Raw genomic sequence first — 19,693 nt, 5'->3', positions numbered from 1 at the left:
CAAAAATCATGGTTAAACTCAGAGTGGAAGTATGTTTTTTCAAAATGGTCATCAAGACGTCGTTCTTTCGACTGAAATGACTACCTCTTATAATATTGAATTGTAACCTGTATTTTTGACTATAAACTTATACTTTTTCTGTTTACATTCATAAACTTAAGTTCAATATGAAACCATATCAACTTGAATCACTCAAAACGGATTTAAAACGAAAAAGTTGTGGGTAAAACAAGATTGGATAATTTTGCTTGTTATAGCTACGTGAAAATTGGTAACAAATCTATATCAATCATATCCTAGCTAACTTATATTGTATTATACATGTATTCTAATATATTATGTAATCTTGGGATACCATAGACACGTATGCAAATATTTTGACATATCATATCGACCCATGTATATATATTATTTGGAACAACCATAGACACTCTATATGCAGTAATGTTTGAGTTAGCTATACAGGGTTGAGGTTGATTCCAAAAATATATATACTTTGAGTTGTGATGTAGCCTGAGACGTGTATACACTGGGTCGTGGATCGATTCAAGATAATATATATCGATTTATTTCTGTACATCTAACTATGGATAACTAGTTGTAGGTTACTAACGAGGACAGCTGACTTAATAAACTTAAAACAGTAAAACATATTAAAAATGTTGTAAATATATTTTGAACATACTTTGATATATATGTACATATTTGTTATAGGTTCGTGAATCGACCAGTGGCCAAGTCTTACTTCCCGACGAAGTAAAAATCTGTAAAAGTGAGTTATAGTCTCATTTTTAAAATCTAATATTTTTGGGATGAGAATACATGCAGTTTTATAAATGTTTTACAAAATAGACACAAGTATGCGAAACTACATTCTATGGTTGGATTATTAAATCGAATATCGCCCTTCAAGTCTGGTAGCCTAAGAATTAGGGAAATGGCCCCTAATTGACGCGAATCCTAAAGATAGATCTATTGGGCTCAACAACCCCCATTCAGGTTATGGATGGTTTAGTACTTCGAGATTATTATACAGACGAGAGATTCTGTTTTGGGGATATTCTATGCATTAAGTTAACGTCGGTTACCAGGTGCTTCAACATATGAATGAATTTTTATCTCTATGCAGTTTGCGAAATGCCTGATATGAGATGTATATTTATGAAAAAATAAAATCTTGTGGTCTATTATTATGATTTGATAATATATAGGTTAAACCTATAACTCACCAACATTTTTGTTGATGTTTTAAGCATGTTTATTCTCAGGTGATTATTAAGAGCTTCCGCTGTTGCATACTAAAATTAGGACAAGATTTGAAGTCAATGCTTGTATGATATTGTGTAAAAACTGCATTCAAGAAACTTATTTTGATGTAATATATTTTTATTGTAAACCATTATGTAATGGTCGTGTGTAAACGGTATATTTTAGATTATCATTATTTGATAATCTACGTAATGCTTTTTAAACCTTTATCGATAAAATAAAGGTTATGTTTGTTTTAAAAATAAATGCAGTCTTTGAAAAACGTCTCATATAGAGGTCAAAACCTCGCGATGAAATCAATTAATATGGAACGTTTATAATCAATATGAACGGGATATTTCAAAGATGTCATTAGGTGTGACTAGTGAAAATTAACATCTTTTGGTTCAAAACTCTTTTGAGATCAAAGAGGGTAACTATTATAAGTATGTTTAAAAAGGTTTTATAAATTATATATGCCTCAAAGTGGTTTAACTTAAAGTGGATGAATTTGGTAACAGAGAAACTGCAGTCGAACTGCGGTCGGTCGTGAGGTTGGCCGTAGATTGACAATTTTAGAAAAAGGTGCAGTCATTGGTACAGGGCATCCACGGTCAGACTCACGGTCGATCGTGGTGCAGCCGCATAGCAATTTTACCAAGTTAATTATTTATGTATTGGTCTATAGCAAAAGATAGCGTAGGCTTATGAACTCATGTCGTCTTACATATGATTAAGCACTTATCTATTTTCTGTCATCATCAAAACTAAGTGATTAACTTTTGAATATTATAATTGGAATCTTAACCAACACTCTCAAATTAACAGTTTCATTATCCACATCACGAATTTTGAATAGCTTGCAAATGCTTTCCAAAGTACGTAAATGAACATTAGGATCCTCCTTAGCAGTGAATCATATGCAAAATAGAACTTTTTATTTGGAACTCTTGATCGATAGTAGGATGTCGAATAGCATGGCCTACTCGGTGCGTGAGGCTCTTGCTCTTTCTTCCATGGACCTGTTATCCGCCGTTGGTCTTGCTGATGATCCGAGTGGTGAATTAATCGGTGAATTGACTGGTGAATTAATTGGTGTGTTAACTTGTGTGTTATGTTTTTTCTTTGGTGTAGGTGGATCTTCTTCTTCCTTATAATCCGAAATATTGATAATTCTTGAAGAAGAAGAAGACGAAGTAGCAATTGTGAGAGCTTTTAAGTGAGACTTGTGAAATTTTTTCTCAGGATCCGAAAAACCTTCAAGTAAAGGTAATCTCTTATCACGGTGCATACACAGATGTGATTTGTGAACCTGTAAAACACAAACAAAAACACTAATTAAAAGTACCTATTCTAAAATAAAATAAACAAAAGAACTTTTACAGGAAAATAAATCACACAACTTTAGCACACTGTTATCCGCGGCAGCGACGCCAAAATCTTGATATGCTAGATCAGGTAATATAATTTATAAATCAGGAAAAATACCTAGACAATAACACAAATACAGGCAAGCGGACCGAATCAGGTAATAGTATAACTTTGGTAAATCCTAAGTTCGTTCCGCGGATAACTCAATTACTAAATTGAATGACTAATAACATGTAAAATTCTAAGCTAACAGATTACAGTAAATCACAGGGGTTACCGTTTAACGACTGATATGTCAAATTGTGATTCAAAGTATGTAATAATACGCGAAAACTTGTAAATAACATAAACCAATAATCAAATAAATATGTTTACTTAGGCACTCTTCACTTTATTATGTTGAGAATTTACTTAATAAGGTAATTTCATATCATGCATGTGATGGATAAATTAAAGGTATATTCCAGACGCAACTACGGTATCTAGTTAGAAAGTGTCACTCAATATTCACTAAATCATGTACCAGACCGTCCATATACTATAAATTATTCATAACTAAGTCATTAATCTAGAGTAATTGCGCTAACTAGTCATCGTCTACAATTCACACTTGCTAGTTTCTTTAATAAATCAATCTTAGCTAATTGTCAGATAGCATGCACAACTCTTTGTCACCTAGTTGCAAATCATTATACTTATTCTATGAGTTGTCATTTCAATCAAATAAGCATAATAACTAGATTTCTCCCGTAAGTATTAATAACAAGAATGGTTCTTTACTAAACAATAAAATATCATGCAATCAAATCCATTAACATAGCATTAAAATTATCCCAACATAAATAAGTATTTGGCCTAAGAAAACATAATAAGCTTAGCCAACAATAATCATGAAATCAATAATAACCATATTCAAAGTATAACTCATAATTGATAAAATAAGAATCAACTAAAAATAAAAGTGTTTATGAAATCATCCTACTTAATAGCCTCTCCTTGATGATCCAAAGGTGTTATGATGCTCCAAACTCTCTGGAAAACCTTCAAAAATCACTTGGAATCAGCTACGGAATGAAACTCGCTGTAAAAACGTATATGGATTCAAAACCTTAAGTCCCGCATATAGAGTTTTCCAAAACCGCCAAGGCCAAGCAACACATGGAGGGTTCCATGCGGTGCATGCACGACATAATTCGATCAAAACCATAGCTGCATGCGGCTCTTGACCAGTGCTACCAAATTTATGGGGCGCATCCTTTCATCTATGCGGCGCTTTGATCATCATTTTCATACATTTTTTGTGAAACCATGCGGCGCATCATCAGGTCATGTGGCGCATGGCATCTGACTTCCAAACTTTCTGATCTTTCTGTCCAAATTTCCATGCGGCACTTTCGGCTCATGCGGTGCTTCTATCTGACAAAATCTTTAACTCTGTCATTTACAGACGGCGCATGACACAGTCAATGCGGCGCCTGTCTTGATTTTGAGCAGATCAACTTCCTTTCTTTTCTAACCCCGTTCCTCCCATCCAAATCATCAATCTTCTTGGTATTTTCCTGAAATCAATCACAATCCATCAAGTGCCAAAAGTTTGTGTAATTGACCTCAATACCAACATAATAACAACAGATAGTGCCTTACAATGGTATGAAAAACATGTATAATTTAGGCACTGTCACATGCTAGCTAGAGTCAAGCATGTTTCATAAAGACATTATTTTATTCACATTTCATTCAACAATTTTTAATCTTTAATGTTATTTATTTCTTGACATCACTTATGCTGCTACACTACTTTGATTTCATCTAAGTCCAACTATTTATTAAAGATATTAAATGCGAATGCTTTAAAAAAACGTATCATTTACAAGACGTAACTGTTACAGTGAGACCCGATGATTAACGCGCCGTCAAATGGAATTTGATAGGGTGTTATAGTTGGTATCAGAGCCATATTAATATGTTCATGTAACATATTAAAATAGAGATTCGGAGAATAATAATGTGTACAATATTAAAATAGGACACCCCTCTGCATTCTTGAGTTTTTTTAACGGAATTGAAAGGAAATAGACCAATTTAAAACTAATAGTCATTTTTGATTTATTTTTTTTTTTTTAAGAAAGAAAAGGAAATGATATGATTAAAAATGAGATTAATTGAGTTTTTTGTTAACCACAATTACCTCCCATATTTTGACGGATTAGATGAAAAATCTACAAATTTATCTTAATATTATATTATAATTAGAATATTATCCATTATCCTTCTACCATCTTATAATCTACTTTATTAATTATTGTATGCAAGAGAACAGAATGAATAATCAACCAAATTTTTTTCATATTTAATCACTCGTATATAGTTTTTCAATTTATTGTAAGTAAAAATTCAGTTTTCACATAAAAGATCATTATTACTCTCTTTATTCGCTTTCCATTATTGCCTCGAAAATTCAATATCAATTACTTGTAGATTTCCTGTCAAGGTATGAAATATTGCATTAGACATATGAGAATGTTTTTTATACATATAAACCATCAATATGTACATACATAATCTAGGTACCTACTCATTTGGACCATTTTATCCAGCTATATCCTAAGTTGGAGCGCAACTCAAAATCTTACTTTGTTTTTAAGAATCTTATATTTAATATTTTTATTTATAATGTATACGTGTTTGATAACCGGGTAACAAATATTATATTGTGATTGGGATACTTGATTCTTGTAATCTGCCTTTGGGTCTCCTACTTTCAAGTCTTGCATTTTTTTATCCTTTTGTTACTTACGAAATACTATTGTTCAAGTCTTGCATTTGTTTACGTAACAAACATCATTCATTTTTTCGCTGAAAAAAGGCCAACAAACTAGCTTAAATTATTATGTACTGCATTGTTCGTTTTCTACTATTTTGTAAAGCCTATAATAGAGTATGTTAGAAGAAAATTGAAGATTTTTATGAACATATGGGAAGCCGAGAATTTTGAGGGGTGTAAGGTACATCTTGAAGACGCTAGTAAACATTAGTACCAAAGCTTCATAAGGTTCATTTGAAGCATACATATTAATTGATTATTGACACAAAAGAAAAGGAAGTGAATGATTTGTTTTTAAATTTTAGTGTTCATGAATTTTAAAGAAATGTAAATATTTAAAATAGGTGATAATGAGTTTGAGGGAAAAGAAAAGAAACTAATAATTTGATAACGTTATCAATTGTAATGTTTTTTTCTGTAGTTATAAGTTTAGTTACACATTAACATATAAAAATAGACAATCGGGGGATAATAAAGTGTAAAATATTAAAATAGGACACCCCTTTGCATTGTTGAGTTTTTTTTTTTTTTTTTTTTTTACAAAAATAAAAGGAAATGGACCAATTCGAAACTAATAGTCATTCTTGATTTTTTTTAGTTTAAAAAGGAAAGAAAAGGAAATGAGAGGATTAAAAATGAGAGTAACTAAGTTTTTTGTTAACCACAATTATCAAACATATTTTAACGGATTAGATGACAAATCTACAAATTTATCTTAATATCATATTATAATTATAATATTATCCATTATCCTTCTATCATCTTATAACCTACTTTATTATTATTGTATGCAAGAGAAAAAAAAAATGAAAAGTCAACCATTTTTATTTTATTTTTCCTCATTTCAACATTCGTACATAGTTTTTCACTTCATTGTAAGTAAAAATTCCGTTTTCACATATAAAGATCATTATTACTCTCTTTATTCTATTTTATTCATGCCTTGAAAATTCAATATCAATTAATTGTAGATTTCTCATCGAGGTATGAAATATTGCAATAGACAATGTATTCATATGAGAATGTTTTTTATACATAGAAACCGTCAATATGTAGATATCTAATTTAGGTACTTGCTCATGTGGACCATTTTATTCAACTCTATCCTAAGTTGGAGCGAAACTCAAAATTTTATTTTGTTTTTAAGAATCATATATTTAATATTTTTATTTATTATGTATGCGTGTTTGATAATCGGGTAACAAATCTCGTATTGAGATTGGGATACTTTGTTCTTGTAATTTGCCCGTGGGTTTCCTACTTTCAAGTCTTGCATTTATTTATCCTTTTGTTACTTACGGAATACTATTTTTCAAGTCTTGCATTTGTTTATGTAACAAACATCATTCGTTTTTTTCGCTAAAAATACCAAAAAACTAGCTTAAATTATGTACTGCATTATTTGAATTCTACCATTTTGTAATGCCTATAATAGACTATGTTACAAGAAAATTGAAGATGTTTATGAACGTGTGGAAAGCCGAGAATTTTGAGGGGTGTAATGTACATCTTGAAGACGCCAGTAAACATCAACCAAAGCTTCATAACGTTCATTTGAAGCTTACATATTAATTGATTATTGATACAAAAGTAAAGAAAGTGAATGGTTTGTTTTTAAATTTTAGTGTTCATGAGTTTGAAAGAAAAGTAAATATTTAAAATAGGTGATCATGAGTGAAATGTCCCGTTCATATCGATTTATAAACGTTCCATATTAATTGATTTCGTTGCGAGGTTTTGACCTCTATATGAGACATTTTTCAAAGATTGCATTCGATTTTAAAACAAACCATAACCTTTAGTTTATCGATAAAGGTTTAAAAATATTATGACGATTATCAAATAATGATAATCTAAAATATAGCGTTTTCACACGATTATTACATAATGGTTTACAATAATATTACACATCAATTTAAGTCTTCGAATGCAGTTTTTAAACAATATTATACAAGCATTCTGACTCCAACTCTTGTCCATAAATTAGCATGCAACAGTGGAAGCTCTTAATAATCACTTGAGAATAAACATGCTTTAAACGTCAACAAAAATGTTGGTGAGTTATAGGTTTAACCTATATATTTATCAAATCGTAATAATAGACCACAAGATTTCATATTTCCATTTCTCATAAACAACATGCAATCTGCATAAAAATCATTCATATGATGAACACCTTGTAACCGACCTTAACAGGATGCATATAGAATATCCCCATCATTCCGGGACTCTCATCGGACATGATAAATCGAAGTACTAAAGCATCCGTAACTCGGATGAGGCTTGTTGGGCCAAATAGATCTATCTTTAGGATTCGCGTCAATTGGTGGTAATTATAATAAACACCAATTCTTAGGCTACCAAGCTAAAAAGGGGCATATTCGGTTCGATAATTCAACATAGAATGTAATTTTGATCAATTGTGTCTATTTTGTAAAACATTTATAAAACTGCATGTATTCTCATCTCAAAAATAATAGATTTTAAAAGTGAGACTATAACTCACTTTCACAGATTTTTCCTTCGTTGGAAATAAGACTTGGCCACTGGTCGATTCACGAACCTATAACAAATATGTACATATATATCAAAGTATGTTCAAAATATATTTACAACATTTTTATTACGTTTTAATGATTTAAGTTTGTTAAGTCAGCAGTCCTCGTTAGTAACCTACAACTAGTTGTCCACAGTTAGATGTACAGAAATAAAGCAATATATATTATCTCGAATCAATCCACGACCCAGTGTCTACAAGTCTCAGACTCGATCACAACTCAAAGTATATATATTATTTTGGAATCAACCTCAACCCTGTATAGCTAACACAAACATTACTGCATATAGAGTGTCTATGGTTGTTCCGAAATATATATATAGATGGGTCGAGATGATATGTCAAAACATTGTATACGTGTCTATGGTATCCCAAGATTTCATAATATGTATAATACAATATAAATTAGTTAGGATATGTTTAGTCTAGATTTGTTACAAAATTTTCGTAGCTAAAACTAGCAAATTTATCCAATTTTGTTTTACCCGTCATTTCTTCGTTTCAAATCCGTTTTGAGTGATTCAAGTTGCTATGGTTTCATATTGAACTTAAGTTTATGAATCTAAATAGAAAAAGTATAAGTTTATAGTCAGAAATACAGGTTACAAGTCATTTTTTAAAGAGGTAGTTATTTCCGTCGAAAGAACGACATCTTGATGACCATTTTGAAAAACATACTTCCACTTTGAGTTTAACCATGATTTTTGGATATAGTTTCATGTTCATAAGAAAAATCATTTTCCTAGAAGAACAACTTTTAAATCAAAGTTTATCATAGTTTTTAATTATCAAACCCAAAACAGCCCGCGGTGTTACTACAACGGCGTATGTCCGATTTACGGTGTTTTTCGTGTTTCCAGGTTTTAAATCATTAAGTTAGCATATCATATAGATATAGAACATGTGTTTAGTTGATTTTAAAAGTCAATTTAGAAGGATTAACTTTATTTGCGAACAAGTTTAGAATTAACTAAACTATGTTCTAATGATTACAAGTTTAAATCTTCGAATAAGATAGTTATATATATATATATGAATCGAATGATGTTATGAACATCATTACTACCTCAAGTTTAATAGGTAAACCTACTAGAAGTAATAAAAATTGATCTAGCTTTAAAGGATTCTTGGATGGCTTGAAAGTTCTTGAGGTAGAATCATGACACAAAAACAAGTTCAAGTAAGATTTTCACTCGAAATAAAATAGTTATAGTTATAGAAATTGAATCAAAGTTTGAATATGAGTATTACCTTGTATTAGAAAGATATCTTACTGTAAATAAGAAAGATTTCTTGAGCTTAGATTATTACTTGGACTGGATTAGAAAGCTTGGAAGTAATCTTGCAAACTTGATAGTATTCTTGATTTTATGAAACTAGAACTTATAAAATTTATGAAGAACACTTAGAACTTGAAGATAGAACTTGAGAGAGATCAATTAGATGAAGAAAATTGAAGAATGAAAGTGTTTGTATGTGTTTTTGGTCGTTGGTATATGGATTAGATATAAAGGATGTGTAAGTTTATTTTCATGTAAATAATTCATGAATGATTTATAATATTTTTTGTAATTTTGTGAGATATTTCATGCTAGTTGCCAAATGATGGTTCCCGCATGTTTAATGACTCACATGGGCTGCTAAGGAGCTGATGATTGAGTGTATATACCAATAGTATATACATCTTAGAAGATGTGTATTGTACGAGTACGAATACGGGTGCATACGAGTAGAATTGTTGATGAAAATGAATGAGGATGTAATTGTAAGCATTTTTGTTAAGTAGTAGTACTTTGATATATGTCATGAAGTATTCCAAAAGTGTATTAATACATCTTAATACACTATATGTATATACATTTAACTGAGTCGTTAAGTCATCGTTAGTCGTTATATGTAAGTGTTGTTTCGGAACCTTTAAGTTAACGATCTTGTTAAATGTAATTGATCCATTGTTATTACACTTAAATGAGATGTTAAATTGTTATGTTAACATGTTAACATGGTGTATTAATATCCTAATATGATACATATGTATTTAGTAAGACGTTGTTATAACGATAATCATTATATTTATCGTTTCGAGTTTTCTTAATTCAATAGTCTCATTTTATGTATATAACTCATTTTTAATATACCTAGTGAGATACTTTCTTATCATAATATCATGTTAACTATATATATACCCATATATATACATCATCATATAATTTTTACAAGTTTTAACGTTCGTGAATCGCCGGTCAACTTGGGTGGTCAATTGTCTACATGAAACTCATTTCAAATAATCAAGTCTTAACCAGTTTGATTGCTTAACATGTTGGAAACATTTAATCATGCAAATATAGTTTTCATTTAATATATAATCATGGAAAAGTTCGGGTCACTACAATGAGTTTGAGGGGAAAGAAAAGAAACTAACAATTTGACAACGTTATCCATTGTAATGTTTTTTTTTTTTTTTTTTTTTTGTAGTTATAAATTTAGTTACACATTAACATGTACATGTAACATATAAAAATAGACAAACGGGGGATAATAAAGTGTAAAATATTAAAATAGGACACCCTTTGCATTGTTGAGTTTTTTTTTTTTTTTTTTTTTTAACGAAAATGAAAGGAAATGGACCAATTTAAAACTAATAGTCATTCTTTAATTTTTATTTTAAAAAGGAAAGAAAAGGAAATGAGAGAATTAAAAATGAGAGTAACTAAGTTTTTTGTTAACCACAATTATCACCCATATTTTAACGGATTGGATGACAAATCTACAAATTTATCTTAATATCATATTATAATTAGAATATTATCCATTATCTTTCTACCATCATATAACCTACTTTATTAATTATTGTATGCCAGAGAAAAAAATGAAAAGTCAACCAATTTTTTTTCCCTCATTTGAACATTCGTATATAGTTTTTCACTTCATTGTATGTAAAAAATCCGTTTTCACATATAAAGTTCATTATTACTCTCTTTATTCTCTTTCATTCATGCCTTGAAAATTCAATATCAATTTAATTAGTTGTAGATTTCCGTCGAGGTATGAAATATTGCATTAGACAATGTATTCATATGAGAATGTTTTTTATACATAGAAACCGTCAATATGTACATATCTAATTTAGGTACCTACTCATTTGGACCATTATATCCAACTCTATCCTAAGTTGGAGCGAAACTCAAAATTTTAATTTGTTTTTAAGAATCTTATATTTAATATTTTTATTTATTACGTATGCGTGTTTGATAACCGGGTAACAGATGTCCTATTGAGATTGAGATACATTGTTCTTGTAATTTGCCTTTGGGTTTCATACTTTCAAGTCTTGCATTTATTTATCCCTTTGTTACGTACAAAATACTACTTTTCAAGTCTTGCATTTGTTTATGTAACAAACATCATTCATTTTTTCGCTGAAAAATACCAAAAAACTAGCTTAAACTATGTACTACATTGTTTGAATTCTACTATTTTGTAATGCCTCTAATAGACTATGTTACAAGAAAATTGAAGATGTTTATGAACATGTGGGAAGCCGGGAATTTTGAGGGGTGGAATGTACATCTTGAAGACGCCAGTAAACATCAGTACCAAAGCTTCATAGCATTCATTTGAAGCTTACATATAATTGATTATTGACACAAAAGAAAAGGGGTGAATGATTTGTTTTTAAATTTTAGTGTTCATGAGTTTGAAAGAAAAGTAAATATCTAAAATAGGTGATCATGAGTTTGAGGAAAAAGAAAAGAAACTAACAATTTGAGAACATTATCAATTGTAATATGGAGTATTTTTTTTCTGTAGTTATAAGTTTGGTTTCACATTAACATGTACATGTAACATATATAAATAGACAATCAGGGGATAATAAGTGTAAATTATTAAAATATGACACCCTTTTGCATTGTTGAGTTTTTTTTTGTTTTTTTTTTTTTACGGAAATGAAAGGAAATAGAAAAATTTAAAACTAATAGTCATTCTTGATTTTTTATTTTAAAAAGAAATAAAAGGAAATGAGAAGATTAAAAATGAGAGTAACTAAGTTTTTTGTTAACCACAATTATCACTCATATTTTGACGGATTGGATGGCAAATCTACAAATTTATCTTAATATCATATTATAATTAGAATACTAGCACGACCATCAAGCACCCCACTCATACCCAGCGACACGCCAAAACGCCCATCATTATTAAAATTGGTCTAACATAACTAGTTATCTTGTTAATACAAAAGATTCTTATCCATCACACATTTCCTTCTTACCATAGTTAATCAACATAATTCACATCATATAATTTTGAGTTCTAATTAACGCGTACTAAATTTTACAACCGACACTAATCATTGTCCTAATCGATAATAAAACATGCAAAGTCCTTAGTTGACCAGTCACTAGCGGTTTTACATCTATAAATTGCTAACATCCTTTAATAAAGCAGCATGAAAATTTTATGATACACGTATTACCATTTAAAGATGATTTTTTTAAGTTAAGCAACTCTTTAAACTTTGTCAATAGGATAAATATATAATATATGTTCGATATAAATTACTATTATTTATATAAGTATTAAAGTATATTAGAGATATTTCCACGAAGTTTTCTTCATATCCATTACCCAAGATAAAATTAAGTGTGAAAAGAATTATGAACAAAACCCAAAAGAGTACGTAAGAACCATTTGCATCTATAAGAATTAATGAAATATCAACGAAGTTTCATTAATTGTGTAGTTTATAAATATTAATGAACAAACAACCTAGAAAAAGCACTTCAAAACTTCAATAGTAAACCTATTAAATCTTAATTAACTTCTCTTCATTTTCACTATCCACACTATTTGTATCAAATCATATTCTTAAGTAACCTAAAGTCAAGAATGCAAGGAAATATGAACAAACGTGATCATCTTTGTCACGATAGATCAAGAGGTGGAACTCATGACCATTGAAATGCAACAACGATCAAGACTACTTGACGAATTAGCTGGCAAGGATTCTTGTTGCATATTCAGAGTCCCACAAGGTCTTGCAAACATCAACAAAGATGTTTATCAACCACGAGTGGTTTCAATTGGCCCATATCATCATAGAAACAAAAATCTTGATATGATTCAAGAACACAAATGGAGGTTTCTCAGTGAAATGCTCACCAGGGTAGGTAAACCACTTGAATTTTTCATGGATATTATAGTTTCCATGAATGTTGAAATTAGACAAAGCTATTCAGAGTCACTAGATCATTTGAGTGACAATGAACTTGCACACATGATGGTGCTTGATGGTATTTTTCTGATAGAATTATTACGAAAAGTTGGGAAGTTGATTTCGACTTATCCAAATGATCCAATTTTTAGGATGGTTTGGGTGTCTCCAAATTTAATGATAGATTTACTAAGGGTAGAAAACCAAATACCTTTTTTCGTACTACAAAAATTGTTTAGTGAGACTAGTTCGGATGTTAACACACTCGTGTTATTATCCTTGACTATTTCAATTTAATAGTGGGTAGACAACAAAAGGTATTGAAAGAACATGAGAATCTTGAAGGGAAGCATTTACTAGATTTATTTTGAATGTGTTACATAAATTCTAAGAAGATAAATTCAAATGAGTACTCTAAAAATCGTCCTTTTACACTCGTCCAACCCACGACCAAGCTTGCTATGTCGGGGATCAAGTTTAAGGTTGATCAAGACGCTAATAGTTTTTTGGATATTGGTTTTGAAAACGGTTCCCTTTTAATTCCTAAAATTTAAATTAGTTTTGATGATTTTTACGCTAATAGTTTTTTGGATATTGGTTTTGAAAACGGTTCCCTTTTAATTCCTAAAATTAGTTTTGATGATTTTTTCAGTTCATTTGTCTTAAACAGTGTGGCATTCAAACAATGATATTTTATAAGAATTAAAGATTGTATTGATCGGTTTATTGATTATAAGCTTGAATTGATACAAATTGAATTGGAAAATAATAACAGCTGGCTTGTGTTTTATACATGAAAACCTATAACAGCTACTTCTAATAATGGGATGGATCCAATTATGCTTTTGGAACCCCCATGTACAGATAAGGAAATATAAGGAAATATGGCTGTTGTTTGATCCGTTGAGTTGGCTTCTAGTTGAACATGTGACTTGTCTCAAACAGGAAGTGATGAACTTAGAATTCTGATCCTGAAAAGTCAAATTACCAAATATGGTAATTTGACTTTCTTGTTGTTGTTGCTGCACTCTAACACTCCCCCACAAGTTGAATAGTGGGGTTTCCAATGTTCAACTTGCCGAGAACTTCGCTGAAGAGTCGTCCGTTGACTGATTTGTGAGGATGTCGGCTAGCTGATCTTCTGATCTGATTGATGGAAGAGAGATAATTTCGGCATCTAACTTTTCTCTGATAAAATGTCTGTCGATTTCAACATGCTTAGTTCTGTCGTGTTGAACCGGATTTTCTGAAATGGCAATGGCGGCTTCGTTGTCGCATAAGATTTGAATGGCATCTTTTGGAGGGAACCCAATTTCTGTCAAAAATTTTCGGATCCATAGTGCTTCGACTACCCCCTTGGCTATTCCTCTAAATTCTAATTCGGCACTTGAAAGTGAGACAACTTTTCGTTTCTTACTTTTCCATGCCACAAGATTGCCCCAGACTAATGAGAAGAATCCAGATGTAGATTTTCTATCTCCTTTCTCACCAGCCCAACTTGCATCCGTGTATATTTGAGTTCTTAGATGTCCATTTCTTTTGAAAACAACTCCATGATCCGCTGTTTTCTTCAAATATCTGATGATTCTCATTACAGCTTCCATATGATGAACCTGTGGTTGATGCATGAATTGACTCACAACTCCAACTGCATGTGCTATATCAGGTCGAGTACGAGCAAGATAGATGAGTTTTCCCACCATCCTTTGGTATTGCCCTTTATCAGCAAGATCAGCTTCATCTTCCATATATAGCTTCTGGTTTGAAATCATTGGAGTATCAGCTGGTTTGCAATCAATCATACATGTTTCTGCAAAAAAATCAAGAACATACTTCTTTTGACAGATAAATATTCCCTGTTGGGATCGTAATACCTCAATTTCCAAAAAATATTTAAGTCTGCCCAAGTCTTTCATTTCAAATTCTTTAAATAAGTTCATTTTTAAGTTAGAAATTTCCTCTTTATCATTTCCTGTTATTATCATATCATCAACATAAATGATTAAACATGTAATTAACTTTCCTTTTCGTTTAAAGAATGGAGTATGATCCAAGTTACTTTGTTTGAAATCGTATTTTTTCATAAATAACGTAAATCTCCCAAACCAAGCCCGTGGGGATTGTTTTAACCCATATAAAGCCTTTTTAAGTAGACAAACTTCCTTGTTTTTGAAGTTGTCAGTGAATCGTGGTGGTGCTTCCATATAGACTTCTTCCTTTAATTCGCCATGTAGAAAAGCATTCTTCACGTCAAATTGGTGAAGTGGCCAATCTTCATTTGCAGCGATAGAAAATAGAACTCTAATGGTATCAATATTCGCAACTGGTGAGAAGGTTTCGGAGTAATCGATCCCATATGTCTGAATGTATCCTTTCGCAACCAGTCGAGCTTTATATCTTTCAATAGCTCCAACTGGTTTATATTTTATCGTAAATACCCGTCGACATCCCACTGGTTTCTTCCCTTGAGGCATGACACATTTTTCCCACGTGTTATTTTCATTCAAGGTTTTCATTTCAACTTCCATTGCTTCTTTCCAGTTTTTTTTATTTTAGAGCTTGTTCAACTGAAGTTGGAATATTTTTAGAGTAAATTGCGGATTTAAACTGATGAGCTTCTTTTGACAGATTTCCCTGTGCTATATTAGCTATAGGATATCTGGATCTTTGTGCTTTTTTTCAGGTGAGTATCGTGTAGGTGGGATACCTCTATTGACTCTTTGAGGTAAGACATATCGTTAGGTGATTTCATCGGAATTTGTGTCATTTTGTTCATCATGGGTTTGATGTTCATTGTTCGAGGAGGTTTCAGTAATCTTATGGTTTGGTGGGATAGTTTTCGTGAGTTCATGGTCTTGTGTTGGTTGTGTTGGCTCGGGGTTTAGTGTCGGAGTTTGCATAGGTTCGGGGCTTTGTATTGGCTCGGGCTCTCGTGTTTGAGGTGGTTCAGGGCTTTGTGTTTGAGGTATTTGATGTGGAACCCATGTCATCCAACTAAGAGTATCATTACTTTCATTCTCCCCCTCACTCGTGAGTTGGGTATTATTATAAAAATATTCAGTTTCAACAAAATCACAGTTCATTGTGGTAAAAACATGACGCCTTTTTGGACTATAACATCGATACCCTTTTTGGTTTATTCCATAGCCAACCATGACACATTTTTTCGCACATGGATCTAGTTTGATGCGCTCATGTTTTGGAATGTGAACAAAGACCGAGTACCCAAATATTCGAGGTTCGATGCTAAATGAAGTCGGAAGGGTATAAAATTTGGAAAAGGTATATTTAGGGGTTTTTGTGCTCAAAACTTTGGTATGTAAACTATTGATAAGATAAGTAGCGGAAGCAAGAGCTTCGGGCCAAAAACACTTCGGAACTTTGTATTCAATTAATAATGCTCTTGTCATTTCTAAAAGTAGTCGATTTTTTCGTTCGGCTAAGCCATTTTGCTCGGGGGTATGAGCACATGAGGTTTGATGAATAATCCCATTATTTTCGCAAAAAGATTTCATTGATGAGTTTACAAACTCACCTCCATTATCGGATCTTAAAATTTGTATGTTTTTATTAAATTGGGTTTGTACCATTTTATAAAAGTGAGAAAAATTTTCAAACACTTCCGATTTGTGAGTTAAAAAATAAATCCAGGTCATGCGTGAATGGTCATCAATAAATAGGACAAAATATCGGAAGTTTTTTCCTCCAGTGACCGGTGCAGTACCCCAAAAATCCGAATGGATTAAAGCAAAAGGAACATCTTTTTTTGTATTACTAGGTTTAAAAGTACTTCGGTGGCTTTTAGCCAAAATACAAGTTTCACAATTTAAAGTAACGTTTGATGGAAAAAGACTCGAATATAAAGCATGTAAGTATCCGACAGATGAGTGACCCAACCTCCTATGCCATAACCAAGCTTCCCTCGTAGGTGTTCCGTGAGCAAGCATTACGGTACCTTTTTGGGTTACTTCGTTCACATAGTACAACCCACCCCGTCGGTACCACTCCCAATAATCACTCAAGTCCTGATATCTTGAAGGATACAGAAGTGGGGTGTAATAAAACGGAACAATTTAATTCTTTTGTAACGTGACTAACGGATAATAATTTATGAGATAGGGTTGGAATATATAAACAATTAGATAATTTCATAGTCGGAGTAATTTCGATTTTTCCTCCCCCTTCTACTTTTACAATGCCCCCGTTAGCCGTTTGAATTTTATTAACCCGAGGTTTTGTTTCGGAACAGAAATCAGATTTTTCAAAAGTCATGGTGTGAGTAGCACCGCAGTCAAAAATCCATTTATTATTTTTATTGTTACTTTCGTTTGCAACAATATTACTTTTTCCAATAATATAAAAATTTAGATTTGGGCCAGATCCGATTTGTTTAGTCGGGTTAATAAAACCTTTAAAAAGATTTGTGTTACTTGGGCCAGATCTATTATTGGGTCTTGGGCTAGATTTATTATTAAAATTTTGTTGTCTCACTAGCCCATCTTCCCCATTGAAAACCTTTTGGTCTTTTAAAAAGTTGGAAACACTTTTCCTTTTATCTGAAAACACGTCAACCATTGAAAACCTTTTGGGATCAGTTTTATTAAATTTAATATTGGAAACACTTTTATTTGGGGCGACACGTTTCATCTCTTCACCTATCTTTTTCTTGGAACAATATCCCACGTTTCATCTCATCACTATCTATCCCCAATTTAGTTATCAGATCTGGTCTATTTTCGTTTCTTTTTTTCTGATTTGGTTTGAGTTTAGGGTTTAACCCTTGTTCTCTTATCAAATCTTGCAAACAAGAAAATCGATTTGGCGTTTCCCAGGTCCGTTTGTTATCAGCCAATTTGGAGTTTTTAGGGTTTACCCTATTTACTCCGGCTGATTGATGAACAGAAGGTCCAATCCTTCGATTCGGGGGTTTTACCCTCACCTATTTGGTCGTTTATTGAGATAAATACGACATGGAATTAGGGTTACCTTTGTTGCTTCCATTTGGTCGTTGCTTCCATTACCTTGCCTTTGTTCTTGTTCCACCACTTGGGATAACCGATCAGTTTAAAGCATTGAATTATTGTGTGATTTGACACACCACAATATACACATATCGGCTGTTCTAGTGACCGGTGGTGATTTATTGATGACGGAACAAAGGTGATGGTTTTTGTATTGGTGACGGAGGTTTGTGGTTTACAGAGAGACCTCAGGTAACTCGTTTGACCATTTATGAATTGAAGTTGTTCTTGGTTATTGGCCAAGCTGCTGTCAATATTTGACATGGTAGCTAGGTTTAATAAGTTGTTTTTCTGTATTTGCATCTTAAGCTACCGTCAATTTTGACATGGAAGCTTATTCTGGTAAATGATTTAAGCTTAAAACGAGTGAATTGATCCTAGATCTTCACCGTTAGCTCTGATACCATGATATTTTGTAAGAATTAAAGATTGTATTGATTGGTTTATTGATTATAATCTTGAATTGATACAAATTGAATTGGAAAATAATAACAGCTGGCTTGTGGTATACATGAAAACCTATAACAGCTACTTCTAATAATGGGATGGATCCAATTATGCTTTTGGAACCCCTGTACAGATAAGGAAATATAGCTGTTGTTTGATCCGTTGAGTTGGCTTCTAGTCGAACATGTGACTTGTCTCAAACAGGAAGTGATGAACTTAGAATTCTGATCCTGAAAACTTTCTTGTCGTTGCTGCACTCTAACAAACAATGCTATTTTTATTGCTCAAAAGACATTACAACATATGTTGTTTTCATGGGAGGTCTCATGAACACATTAACTGATGTAAACTTACTTATTGAAAATGAAATTGTTGAGAACTTAGTTGGTACGGGTGAAGAACTTGCAAAGTTCTTCAAATACATGGAGAAAGATGTAGTGTTTGATGTCACTAAGAACTACTTACGAGGGCTGGTTAGCGAAGTAAATAGTTACTCAAAGATCGGATGGCACGTGTATAAGACCGGGTTTAAGAATACTTATTTTAAAAACCCGTGGGTTTCAATATCGGCTGTAGTGGCAGTTTGTTACTCATTTGTGGTACTGTCCAAACAGTTTACACGGTATCTTCGTATTATAAGTAAGATGGAGTATTTTAATCGGTTGGTGCAAGGCGAGTAAGATGGATACTCATGTTATTTTGATCATTTTGTTACTCAAATAATAATCTCATGATGTAAAATATATTGATTATAATCAGATACACTAGTTTTGGTTTTAATTTGAGGTTTTATTTGATATTTGATGAGAACTTTACAATTATTAACCCTTACATACTAAAAGACGTGTGTAATTGTGTAGTTTTAGTTGTTTTTTATTGTAGTTTCGGGTTTGCGTTCACACTACAATCAGCCCCTCAACTTTGACTAAATTTACACAACAACCTCTCAAGTTTACACTTTCTTAGGGGTACAAAGTGTAAAAATATGATTTTATTAAAATAAAAGAAAC

General features: G+C 31.8%; 1 pseudogene; it reads left to right on the top strand.

The window, feature by feature from the left end:
• The first annotated feature begins 12,909 nt into the window (after nt 1-12,909).
• Nucleotides 12,910-19,326, top strand: LOC139900850 (UPF0481 protein At3g47200-like; annotated as a pseudogene).
• The last annotated feature ends 367 nt before the right edge of the window (nt 19,327-19,693 follow it).

Source organism: Rutidosis leptorrhynchoides, chromosome 3 (assembly GCF_046630445.1).
Source record: "Rutidosis leptorrhynchoides isolate AG116_Rl617_1_P2 chromosome 3, CSIRO_AGI_Rlap_v1, whole genome shotgun sequence".
NCBI classification, from domain to species: domain Eukaryota; kingdom Viridiplantae; phylum Streptophyta; class Magnoliopsida; order Asterales; family Asteraceae; genus Rutidosis; species Rutidosis leptorrhynchoides.
Note: the sequence above shows the minus strand (reverse complement) of the source record. Positions and strands in the feature narration are given on the sequence as shown.